Consider the following 13250-nt stretch of genomic DNA (forward strand, 5'->3'; position numbering starts at 1 on the left):
TACTCCGCTACATTTCAGATGGAAATATTGTGCTTATAACATTTATTTGATGACTTAAGTTACTTCGCAGATTCAGATTAATGACACAAAATATAACCAACCAGTAAATGATGATGTAATATTATAGGCTGATCTGATCCGCAGGGAAAATTCATGGGTTATCCTGCAGTATATAAAGTAATGAAAAGGAGCTCCAGTTTTACCAGCTGCAATATTAAAATAGTGAATACAATAACTCATCAATAAGTCTAATAACATAAAATAATATACATGATTGAGATTTCCAGAATGAGTTCCTTTGCTTTTAGTACTTTTAGTACTTTTAGTATATTTTGATGCTAATACTTTTGTACTTTTACTAAAGTGAAAGAGATGAGTACTCCTTCCACCTCTGCTGTATTTCAGAGGGTGCCATAGTGTTTGAGGTGCCTCCGTTCACCTCATAGTCTCATAGTTTGTGCAGACGACTTTCATAAGCCTGCACTGTATAAACACTTAAAAGAAGTCCTGGTCCTCAATGGATTACCTAACTTAAGCAAGTCTTTGCAAGTGGATTTTCAAACTGTAAGAAAATTATAGAAAAGCAGGACATGGTGGGAAAAGGCTGTGATATATTTCACAACCATCGGCAGAAACAAAGAGTACATGTGATTTGTTGTAGATGAGCTACATATAAGTTGACCTGCACGTGTAAAACGGCTTTATCTGCCTACACACAGTTACTCCACAACCAAAGGATGACTAAACACCAGTAAACCACTTCACTGCTTCCACCTGTCGTAATAAAGTAAGAAACGTTATCGGGGAGACTCAACTCTACAGCCTCCCTGCTACAGTGCTATCATTAAAACTTCACTCAGTATCATACGTGCTTCCGTGCACACTTCACTCGAGGCCTGTGAGTCCTGTTAAACGCTGAGCATTAAAGTGAAATGTATTGAGCAACACGTCCAACGGCCTCGGCCTCCTCCCAGCCAGAGTTCAGCCGCTGTGTTGAAACGTTGTTTCTCTGTGTGAGCACGTCTGACTCAATCTCAGTTTCCTACACACACACAAGTTCCCTACTGTGTGTGTGTGTGTGTCTGTGTGTGTGTGCGTGGCCTTTATCTGAATGTATGCATGTGTGCGTGTGTGTGTGTGTGTGTGTGTGTGAGTGTGTGTTGTTACTCTAAACAGAGATCGAGCTTCCTCACTTCTCTCTTCTGTCCTCAGTCTGGCAGTTGGCTGACCACGGATGTTACGGTGCAACATACGATCATCGTCGGCTCTACATGTGTGTCTCCTTGACAACTGGCTGTCACAAGGGCAACACACTCTCCACACCTGAGACCAGGAAGACGGAAGTGCAAGGAACTCAGGTAGGCACACAGAAACACACACACACAATCAAGCACAATGCTGACAGAGAGGAGGAGGTCTGGAGTGTTGAAACTGCTCTACATGATCTAACAAGTAAAACTGTAAGAGAATAAAGAGAGGGTGGAGAGGGAATAAAGATGAGGGCTTAGAATAAGAAGCAGTAGTTGAACCAGTATGTGCACTATCTCTATTTCCACTGTTTTGCTTTCAGTTCAGGCTGAGAGCAGCGGCCTCTCTGACAAAGGTGAGAAACTAGACATTCAAAGTTTCACATTTCCGCACTTTCATCCTCATGCTGACAGCCAAACACAGCGGCGGCTGTTACTGTTATTACTGGGAGCTGTCATTACCGCGGGATCTGCTTACGTCAAGGGAGTGAACGCTGGAGCATAAAGACAGCGTGTCATCGTGACATCAGGCGTGCGCATCTTTGTGAATGAGCCGAAAGCTCGGCCCGTGCGCGCGCTCGTCAGTTAATAAGCACGCGGTGGATGTGAGGGGGGTTTTTCAACGAGGTGTGCAGGAAACTCCTTGAGAGGAACGCTGCTGTGGCTGAAATGATTCAGGTCTGGCTGTTTGCACGCGCACGCGCACGCGCAGATCGGCCGGAGCAGCAGGAGGATAGCATTTCCCATCCGGAATGATAGGAGGGAGGGGAGGAGAGGGAGGCGTGCAGGGGATCCGGGCAGTCAGATTCTGGTTTGGTGAGTTTCAGGAGCAGGCAGTGTGTACACCATACACAGATCGAGAGAGAGAGAGAGAGGGAGAAAACTTGCGGGGAAGTTATTTGGTGCGTTCAGGTGACGGAGCTCCGGCCGCTCCACATCATGCAGCCTTGACTCGAGCGACGCGGACGCAGCGATGATGTGCTGTAAGGCAGGTTTTTTTTCGGTTTGTTTTTGGGTGGTGAGGGTATTCTCCGGGATCATGAGCGCGCTGGTGTGTTCAGAACTTTCTTTCCTCCTCCCCTCCCTCGCCTCTCTCGCCCTCCTCGCTTCTGAGGAATGTGGGGCTTATGTCAGTGAGAGTCAGGTACAGACTCACTAATTACCACTGCCATTCCTCCCTCCATCTCTCCCTCCCTCCCTCCAGCTCCTTCCTTCATCTCCGCCACCTTCAGCGCTCCCTCTCTCTCTCCTCTCTCCTCCACTTGGAGACCTTGTGCGCTCCCTCCCTCCCTCTCTCTCCTTCTCTCTCTCTTCTCTTGTCTCCTGCTGTTGCGTCTACAAGCGCTGTCGTGACTGTAGCAGAGGAGAGGACAAACAGAGAGGATCTGAGTCAGAATCCAAAAAAACACAAAAAGGAGAACAGAAACTCTGACTTGTCCTCCCTCTCTCTCAGTGTGTGTGTGTGTGTGCTCTACTCTGATTGTGCTCTGCGGGACCTGTCATTGAAGACAGGAGGCGCCTTGACAGCGAACGAGAGGCCGGAGACAACCTGACAGACGGCGCAAAGGTGGAGAGGAAGAGGGAGGGAAGATGAGAAAGTGACGGGCTGGATGGTTGCTTTTGAACGGCGGTAGAAGAAGCGACAGCGACCCAGTGAGCGCGCGTGCCATCATCCTACAGGTTGGCTGGGAGCTCGTCATGTGTCTCCTTTTTCTGTCCTTTATGTCTCATTTTTTGATCTGCACAGCTCTGCTGTAAGGCTGCAGTTAAGGGGACATGGTGTGTTTTCTCACCTGGAGGACTGTGAACACACACACACACACACACACACACACACACACACACACACACACACACACACACACACAGTGGGTATCTGGAAGGACATTTCTTCAGCTGGTCCAGTGTTCACACTGACCCAGCTGACTGCTATAACCTTCACTACAAGGTTATGGGACGGGGACTCGATGTTTATTTGTGTGGGGATGTGTGTGTGTGAGATCAGTTGCTGTCTTGTTGAGTTGTAGCAGTGTGTGTGTGTGTGTGTGTGTGTGTCAGAAACTGGTTGAGCAGGGCGCCAGTTAGCCTTGGGTGTCCTGTTGTTGTACAAAGGAGATTAATCTGTGTTGAAGCAAACGTGTGTGAGTGCACGTGTCTGTACATATACTGTACATTTGTATACAGTATCTGTGTGAGAGTGCACGTGTCCGTACATATACTGTTCATCTGTGTATTGTATATGTGCGTGTGTGCGTGTCTATAAGTTTAGCCGATCATTTTCTTTCTGTGACACTCAGCCCAGACTCTAGTTCACAATACCATCAAGATAATTAGTTCAAATTGGCAAAAGTTTCATTTCTTCAGCTGTAGTTTTGGGGACTGCTGATGTTTTGAAGATGATGAATTAGTGATTTTCCGCAGAAAAGAAAAAGTTTTTCAAATCTAACAAATCAGAATCACAGTCGGCTTTATTGGCCGAGCATGTGCACACATACAGGGAGCTTGAGTGCGGTTTTTCATCTCTCTCAATGTGCTAGAGCGGGGATAGACAGGGACACCGAATACTGAACAAACACGGGTAAAGAATGGTGGAGGATGAAGAGTGGTTGCGACTGTCACGTACACAAGGATGTGGAAAAGATATGAGTGCAGAGACAATACAAATAGTGCAATTACTGATTGAATATGTGTGCATGGAGTGGACAACCTAGGCTGCAAGGCTGAAACAGAATATGAACATTCAATAAATGATTGGATGATAATAATTGGCATATATTTGGCAGAGGGCAGAGTTTTGGTGGATGTAAAATGGTGCCGACAGCTTGGAGATGCTGTAATTTGAGAGGAAAGTTATAGTTTCACTTACTAACTTTCTGTTTTCTGAGAGTCACCTGTGGAGAACAGGGAGGTGCGGAGGGACGCCTGTAGCACACTCCTCTGTGAGTGAGTGTGCCTCTCCTCCGTCTCAACAGGTGACCGGCTTCCGCGTGAATGCTGTGAATACTTGAGGAGGTTTAAGGTGTGTGAAAGGTGTGTGCGTGTTGACGTGCTGGTCAGACCTGATGAGGCGATGACACGCGGCTTCTTCAAACTGCCTCATGCAAAAACAAAACCAAAAATAGATAACAGTTAAATGCTTCGTATGTGATAGTTCCTATTCAAATAGACCTTCATGTATGTCTGCCTGTCTGTCTGTCGGCTTGTTGCACAAGAGGGTTCAAGAGGTGAACCATTTTTCAGAATGATGCTTATCTCTCAACCCACTGTATCACATTCCACAATGGCAAAAAGGGACAAACAGTTATCCAAGACAGGAATTTATATCTAGACTTTTTTCTCCCCCCAGCATGACCTTAGTGGTGTCGCGTTTGGGTCCGCTCTAGTTTCAGGAAGACAGACAACCCTGGAGAAACGGAGGGAAGCAGGGAGGAAAATAAAGGATCTCTTTTGTCTTTGAATGTGATGAAGGTGCAGCAGATTTTTTTTTTATATATCTGAAAAGCTTAAATTCAGCAATAGGGAAGAGAAATAGCTGAAACAGCAGCAGATATACACACAGAAATACATTTAAATGTAGTATATAGTCGTGTCACATGACTGTCACATGATCATCTCATGCTCATGATGGGGAAGCACAGATTCAGACCAGTGTGTGTGTGTGTGTGTGTGTGTGTGTGTGTGAGTGACAAAGCCATAAGCCTAATCCAGCAACACTGAGGCAGAAATCTAAAGCTGCAGAGTAAAGAGACTAATGCAGCTGACGGAGAGCGAGAGGGGAACCTGTTAGCACTATTGTGTTGTTTATGAAACACATGTAACAAGATCCGATCGCCCTCTCTCTCCTCTCTGCCTCTCTCTTTCTGTTTGTCACAAACACACATACCTGGAAAGCACAATGGTCACATTCTTCCCCTCCGCCGCCCTCTTTCGCTCTCCTCTCCGCCAAACGCTGAACACGGCAGCGAGACCACAGGGAAGTTGAAGCAGGCAACAATTAGAGTGGCACATACAGGTAGAGAGAAGGTGAGGCAGGGAGGGTACTAAAAATGACCAGCAGATACTCTGGATTGCAAGGCATCCGGAGCTCTTCCTCAGGCAGCAAAGATGAAGAATAAATCTAGGAGATGAGCAGTAAGATGAAAGGAAATTGTGACAATGTATTGCAGAAGAAAGGATATTGAGAGGAGAAAGAGGAGAGCCGGGATCAGAGAGTTTATTAGGTCCACTAACAACAGTCAGCTTACCTTAAAGGGTCTATCTCTGTCAACAACTCCTTCAAATAAAATTCAAAAAAATTTGCTTATCCACGACGTCTAGAACAAGACGTATGGATGGTGCTCCTCCTCTCTACCGGGCTGCATTATTTGCCAGAGCCGAAATTTTGACAAATTGCATCAGGAACAATTAATTTGTTTTATCATCTCAAATGTTTTGGTTACGGTTTGATTGGGTTTAGGCAACAAAACTAGGTTTGGGAAACACACAGCCCGTCATCAACAGGAGCACAGGAGGATGGATGGATGGGTCAAACAAACACAGAACTTTGACTCAGGAGACCGCTGTCTGTGTCCCGTGTCAAACTGTGACTCAACAGCAGCTTATTTTGACTAAAATAAATTGGATTGTATACGGGACACTTACATGCTCATTTTAACCCATGATCTCTTTCTAATCCTGACCAAGTAGTTTTGGTGCCTAAACCTAACCAAACTGTGACCGTTTCACAACGTTAACCAAGCGAAGATGAAGATATGGTATGATGAAGGTGCGGTAAGACAAAACGTCTGGTTCACCTGTCGCTGGTGCTCTGCAACGCCCAGATGTGCCACTGAGGGAGTCAGTGGTGATCGACCTGCTCAGTCGTTTTGGTGTGAGGATGTACTGGAAACATCGTGATGGTTAATGTTCGGGAACGGTGCTGGGGTCTCAGCTAAAAGAGACCGACGGTGACTGTTGGTGTGAATTGGGATTTGAGGTCTGCCTTGTTGAATTGTGGTGTTTTGTTGACCCATCCGACCACTGCGACTTCCATCCTCTGCACTAAGTCCTCCATAACTGTTAAAATGATTCATGTTATTTAATCCTTCACATTGAAGGTTTGGGCAAAAGAGCCACTTGGTGTTAAGGATGACGAACGGTCGCGATGGTACAACATGCAACATTGACGACTGGTAGAAAACAGGATGCAAACACGGGTCACCAGTGTCAAAGTCACACGCTTTGTTGACCAAACCACTGACCCCAACCTCCCCCATTAGAGGTTTTGTGTGTGTATGACGTCACGCCAGATCTGCCTTTGCTGCTGACAGACAACAGTCATTATTCACACACCACAAGACCACAAGAGGTCCTCATTTGGTAAATGCAAGCACAGGTCATTTTAAAAAAGATGACCAGTGCTGTTGGTTTGATGGTGAGGACACAGTCTCTAATTTACTGAGGTATATCTTGGGACCTCGATACGGTGCGGACAGAAGGTAATTTGGCTGAAAAATGACACTTCAGTGTCATCAAGGTATTCATCACGTGAGACGGACCGAAGGTGTCTCCCGTAAATTACATTTATATGAAGCTAGTTTGCAACATGTTGAGAAAACGCAGTTAATCAACTCATCAAGCAAGTTGCAACAATGTTAATATTGAACTTATATGCTAAATGTTCACTTCTGCATTTAGTATGTTTTCCAATTGTATTCACTCAAGGCAACAAAAGCATTGTTAAACTATTTTGTGGTTATGTTTTAACACTCACATCACTTGCTGAAAGTTAAAACAGGTTGTAGTTTAACACAAAATGAAGCACAAGACATGTTTTTACCTAACTTTATTAGCCTGTAACTGTAACTGGACTCTTTTTACTCACCTTTACTGTAAACTAAACCACATCAAAGTCCTGCACTTGTAACACATCCACATGACCACCTGCCTGTAACTGCCATGTGGGACCAAAGTATGGTATGACTATTTGAATGTAAATTCTTGGAGACAGACTGTGACTCAGTGAAAAACTGCTGTCATAGGGACTATTTCTTCAGTTCAGAGTGACAGGGAGGGTATTAAAAAGAACTTTTTAACGCTTTTCACTACAAACAGAATCCCATTCATCTCCAGTATATGTGCAGGGAGCAGATATTTCAAAACCTGGAGCAGAATATGTGAATTAATCCCACAGGACTGACGCGAGGAAACGAGATGTCTTTGTAGAAGTGAGCCGAGGAGACGAGACATTGTGCAACCGTCTCTCGTCTGAGAGCGTGTCGGGGCCGATGCACACTGTTGAGTGTGTAAACAGGTGACATCCACTCACTGCGAAGGCTGGATCAACAGTCCTCCTCCCCCTCCTCCCCCCTTCTCCCTGCACCCCCGCCTTCTGCCGTTCAACCTTCGACCCCAGCGTAACCCCTTCACCCCCACACCCCCCGCCGGGTGGTGACACTGCTGAACCCTCCATCCTCTCTCCTCCTGTCCTGCTCGCCTCCCTCCTTCCCTCCTCTGTCCTTCAACCTGCTCGTACGCTAATGCTGTTATTATGCTTCATTTCACTGCTACTTTTCCTCCTCCTCCTCCTCTTTCAGCTGGATGGAGTACACATTTTTTCAGGTCTGTCAAAAAGCAATCCTTACGTGCCCGTATGCGCATTGAAAGCATTATCAGTTCCTGTGATTGATCCCTTGCTAACGTGATTCCAGTGTCAGTGATGGAGGACAAATTCTTATTTCTAAAATAGACTTAAACAAAATGTGAACCTGTCCTTTAGCACAGAGCATCCAATTGCCTGTTCTCAAATAGGCTCTTCTCTGCATACCTGTTGCTACACACAATGGGCTAGTTGTCTGGACAGCAGACCAAGAGGCAAGGTGTGCGTGTGCACGTGTGCGCGAGTTTGTGTGTGCGCGTGTGTGTGCGTGCAGTGGGTGATTTGATTCTGGCAGGGAAGGCAAGCAAATGCTAGTGGTGTTGAGGTGTGTGTTGAAGGGAGTAGGTCTGGGGGGACAGAAACTACCGGTTCTACACTGCATCTCGTGATAAGATCCAACCCAAAACACAGGCACACACACACACACACACACACACACACACATACACATGCACGCACACACACCACACACGCACAAACCCTGTCAGAATGGAATGTTCCATGGGCCGAGACTGACTGTGAACCCATTCACAAAACTGACACAAAGTGGCTGTACTCAGGCCACACACACACGCGCGCGCGCGCACACACACACACACATGCATCAGGCCCACCTCTCTCTCTCTCTCATCTGCCCTTCCCTCTCTCTCACCTTCTCGCGCTTGCAGCCTGTCGTTCAGTCGAGAGCAGGTGAGCAGGTTGATTGCACAGCATTTCAGTTCCTCAGGTTGATTTCTTTTTTTTTTCTCATCATAAAAGCCCCGTTTCGGTGTGGTGTGAGCGAAACTGTTCAGCTGTTTAGCTATTGTGTGTTTAAGGATCTGTATTGTAGGGGGTGTTAGCTGGAATTGGCCGACACTGAATTCCTCCAGCTTTTCATTCAGTCTCTTATCTGCTTGTTTTACTATCCCTTCTCACTTTCCTGGTCTTCGTGTGTGTGTGTTAGAGAACAATTCGTCTTTCCAGGAAATAAGGGATGGTGAAAATTGCAGGTCTGAGATTGTCAGAAGATGCATATTCTCCATCACTTGTAGTTACAGATATTGTATGCTGACTTCGCCATTGAATAATGAGATGCTAAAAGCAAAGCGTGCGTACAATTACAGTCGTCATGACGTGACAAAACTGTGTGTAGGATGCAACATTTGGCACAGAATCCCACTTTAAAGGATATGGTGTGAATATTTAGGCTTTGTTGGAAGCTGTTGCACAATTAGTCGGCAGCAATGGTGGATTAAGGGTGTGCTTAAAAGGAAGTAGTTGGCACCAAGTGTCGTCTTACCACATCTAACGAAAAAAGTGTTTATAGCTGCTCTGAATGGCTGCACTTACTGGAAAGGTGAAGTGAAACGGCTGCCTTCAAGGGCAAACCGGCACAATCGTGCATACATTTGTGCTGCCTACTCACAAAAAGTGACAGAAATATTGTGAAGGATGAAAAGAAATGAGAGCATAAAAGAGTTCATATCTGTGAGTCTTTCTCACCTCCAGCACGTGTAAAGTGGGTCGTTTGCTGGTAGAGATTCTTTCATCTCTCTGAGGTATCCATCCTCCTTCATCTTACTGAACAAAATGACTTCTTAATGGATATTAGTAACCTCTGTTGATTTGTATGGTGTCTATTCATTGCTGTCATGCATTTATTTGTTAGTGTTCCACCCAGCAGCTTTAAAACAAAGCGCTTTAGGCCAAGCAAAGCAGGTGAACCAAATGATTAAGACGCAAAGCAAAGATGAACACACCTGGATTGCCCCTTACGAATACCTGTTGCTTTGGAAAACTGCATGTGTGCAGTGAATGCAGCAGGTACAATGTGCTGCAGATGAGGCTGGATTTGACACTTACAATGGAGGGTGATGCCTGTTAAACGTGAATTACCTGTGAGACTATCTGAGTTAGTCTTAATGGACTCTAGTGGAGAGTCCACATAACCAAATGTCACCAAAAGCACCAAACTCAACTTCTTGTTTTCTGTTCAGTTCGAATCGTTTTTTCAACCGCATGCTGTCTGCAATCTATCACATGCTAGTTGGTGTTGTTTCCCAGTGTTGGACAGTCACCCATGTTGACGTTACAGTGGTTTCTGGTCAGATAATAAGTGGCTTCAGTGTGGTGACAAGTCATAAGGATGACTCTATTTCTTCTTCTATTGTGTCTTAGTTTTGCTTCAAATCTTTTCTTCTCTCTCTCTCTCTCTTTTTGTCTCTGTCTCTCTCTCCCTTTCCTCGTCTCCTTGACCTTGGCAGTGATTGTCGCACCTTAACACACAATGCTCCTGCTCTGCCATTGGTTAGCGGCAAGCCATGTGACCGCAGTGTCAGCTGATGAAATTCTAGGCAAAAGGGGAAACTTCTTTCATCAGGATGGAAGAGAAAAAAAATGGAGGACTTTAATGTCAGATCCTGTGTGTGTGTGTGTGTGTATGTGGGAGGGCAGAAAGGCTCTCATTTTGTGCTGAGTCATTACTGTTAATCATAAGTGGGATGCTGGGATTGGTTGACGGCCGTTAGAGGATGTTAGGTGACCCTTTGAATGAGGAAGTGTTTCAGCAGAACAAAGACTTTTTTCCCTGTTGGTGCAAGTGCAGTCTTACTGTCGGAGGACTTTTTAGGCAGAACAGCATTTTTACACTTGACACACACACACACAAACTCACACACACCTGCCCCGTGACCTGCGAGCTGTGTGACACCCTGTGGGTCAGCTGAGGTTTGGATCAGTTCTTGAGTCTTTACACTTCAGGTTTCAACTCTTGCATCTTATGAACAACATGACTTGAAAGAATTATTCAAATATAGTATGTTGATGTTTGATGTTGGTGAAAAATGTGCCGCAGGGCATCACTAACTGCACGCCTTAATTCATTTTGATTTGGTTTTGAGTGTCATTTATATCTCTCAGTATGTTTGTTTAAATCTCATCTAATCTCTTCTTCAAGTTAGGTTTGGTTTCAGTTTTTATTTCGCGGAAATGGATCAGTTCACCTTTCCTTTCGTTTCTGTTTTAGTTAAAGTTTAATTAACAGTATTTCAAATTTGTAAGACATGCACCAGATCTTTTAAGAAAACACCACAACACTGGACAACAAACCTGCGTTAACTTGCAATAAAAGAGAAAATCTTTCAAAATGTTGATATTAATGATATTCTTGAGTTGATTCTATGATTTCATGTTACATCACTTGCAGTCTTTTAATTCTTTTAGTCTTGTTACTGCTTTTTGTCAAGAAAAGGGGTATTTTAATCGACCACGTTAGCATTTGTGTGAAAGAGCAATGGTAGGAGAAAAAGATGCAGAAGCAAATGGGGATATTAAAGGTTGGTCGAGACAGGCTGACCGCTCAGTGACAAAACGAAAAACACAAGGACACAGATTCTCGTATTAAAAGTGTTTCTGATTCTGATAAAGGTGTTTTTCTGCTGCCGGCGCCGAGTATTTTCTTGACAAACAGCACTTTGTTCAGCTTCACCCTTCAGCTGTCTCAAATGCCCTGCAGGGCGTTCACATTTCTGTCATGTTTATGTTTCCATTAACAATTACTAACGACTCTGAAGTCTCTGTCCAATACAATGCAGCACCTCTCAACAGTGGCATTGTTTCATTCAGTGCCTCTGCGGACGATAAAATGTTTGACACACAATGTGGCATGTAAATGTGTGTGTTTGTGCAAGAGTCTTACACCGACATCAAAACCTTTGAAGAATAAACATTTGATAACAATATTTTCACCAGTTTTATCAGCTTTCTCACACACACACAGAACGATGAATGTTACTGTTAAAGATGACGGTGTGTTTTGAACATTATTAAAATTCAAATGATCTTAAAAATCTAGCATTAATGAAAACTTACATTTTTAGAACCTACATTTAATTTGTATTGAAAAAGTAAACTATACATAAAAATGCTGTCAATATAACGCAGTTTGCTGCTCTGCAATCTCTGTATGTATGTGTGTGTGTGTGTGTGTGTGTGTGTGTGTGTGTGTGTGTGTGTGTGTTTTACTCTCAGTTTGGTTAGCAACAAACCCTAACCCTAACCCAGACTCTTCTTCAGACTTCGACATCCCCCATCTGTCTCCGTGACCGTTGTGAAGCTGTTTGTGTGCAGCTTCTTGCAGTTATGTACAGGCTCATATCGGACCTGTCGGGCCGGTTCCCACATGTCCCTGCTTCTGTCTCCATGAACTCTGAGCTGATGGCCATCTTCACCACATTCTGTGCCAATAGAATACTTACAGGTTCCTACTGGTACTTAAATGTGGGAACTGAGTAAGAAAACAATGGGGAACAAGAGAATAACCACTGGTTAAGCCATGGTCTGGGTGAAAGCTTGATTCTGATTGGCTGCAGGAAGTCCATCTGTTCCTGATAATGGCCGTCTCTAAGCAGTTCCAGTCAAACTGTCTGGTCACCGTTCTAAATGAACGCGCTGGCTGCATAGTATCAACCTGTCGAACGAGTATCCGTAGCAACAGGGATGCAGTCAAAGCCTCTGTCTACAATTTATTGCAACACGCTAACATGCTAACGTCTAATTACAGCTCGTTACTACAGGCTGCCGACAGTAAACGTTACCTGCCATTTGTTCCTGGAAATTGGCAGTGATGTGGATCGCTAGCTGCTCTTGTTGTTACACATGCTGTCAAATTATATTTACTGTTTATCGACCGCACACAGTTTGACTTTGAATCTTGCTAGCATAACATTAGCTTTGTGGCTTGTAGCTGAGCCAAAGTCAAACCCTCACATGTGAACGAGCGAAACTGAGTTATGGCTGTGAAAGCTTTAGATTTTCATTGCAATACGAATGAAAACATAAATGAATGGCCTTATTTTTTTCAAATGTTTTAGTCAACAATCAGGAATCGATGGGCTCTGCAAACCATTGTCAGTTAATTCCTGATAATAGACACCTCATTGGCATTATTTCTTGCCTATTTAAGCTAGATGTAGATGGATCAATCATGGCTCTAGCGCTTGAATTATTTTTAATTCTTGTAATAATGTGAGCTGTAATCTAAAGTGCTGATTGCTCTCCTTTTGTAACTCTTTAATCAAGCAGTATGGACAAGGCAGTGACATCATGAGGTTGTTTGTGAGTACAATTACAAATTATTGTGGTCATATTGTGACCAAACATAAATACTGATCAGAATGCTCCTCTCAACTATATCTCTATAGGAATTTTTGATAGCTACACACCATTCATTCATGTTCATTCATTCATTTGGCTCAGTCTTCCTTGTATCTGCCATGAGCACCGGTAAAAGAATTTTTATTGCGTGTCATTCATCACAATAAGGAACAGCAGCTACACTGTGGTCCATCCAAAGAACGTGAGCCAGGGTAAATCACCAATGCAGT

At 44.3% G+C, this 13250-nt stretch overlaps 1 protein-coding gene across 10 annotated transcripts in view; it reads left to right on the plus strand.

Annotated features, from left to right (window-relative positions):
- The first annotated feature begins 1215 nt into the window (after window positions 1-1215).
- rbm47 (RNA binding motif protein 47) overlaps window positions 1216-13250 on the plus strand; it is a 33815-nt gene continuing 21780 nt past the window's right edge. For 3 of the 10 annotated variants that reach the window (XM_041965888.1, XM_041965916.1, XM_041965924.1), the window contains exon 1: window positions 2501-2927. The gene's annotated coding sequence lies outside the window, so the exon portion shown is untranslated. Of the gene's footprint in view, window positions 1359-2080; window positions 2231-2500; window positions 2928-13250 lie in introns of those variants that run through there. The other 7 variants (XM_041965835.1, XM_041965896.1, XM_041965905.1 and 4 more) reach the window with 5 other exon arrangements.

This window comes from Chelmon rostratus, chromosome 3 (assembly GCF_017976325.1).
Source record: "Chelmon rostratus isolate fCheRos1 chromosome 3, fCheRos1.pri, whole genome shotgun sequence".
Taxonomy (NCBI): domain Eukaryota; kingdom Metazoa; phylum Chordata; class Actinopteri; order Chaetodontiformes; family Chaetodontidae; genus Chelmon; species Chelmon rostratus.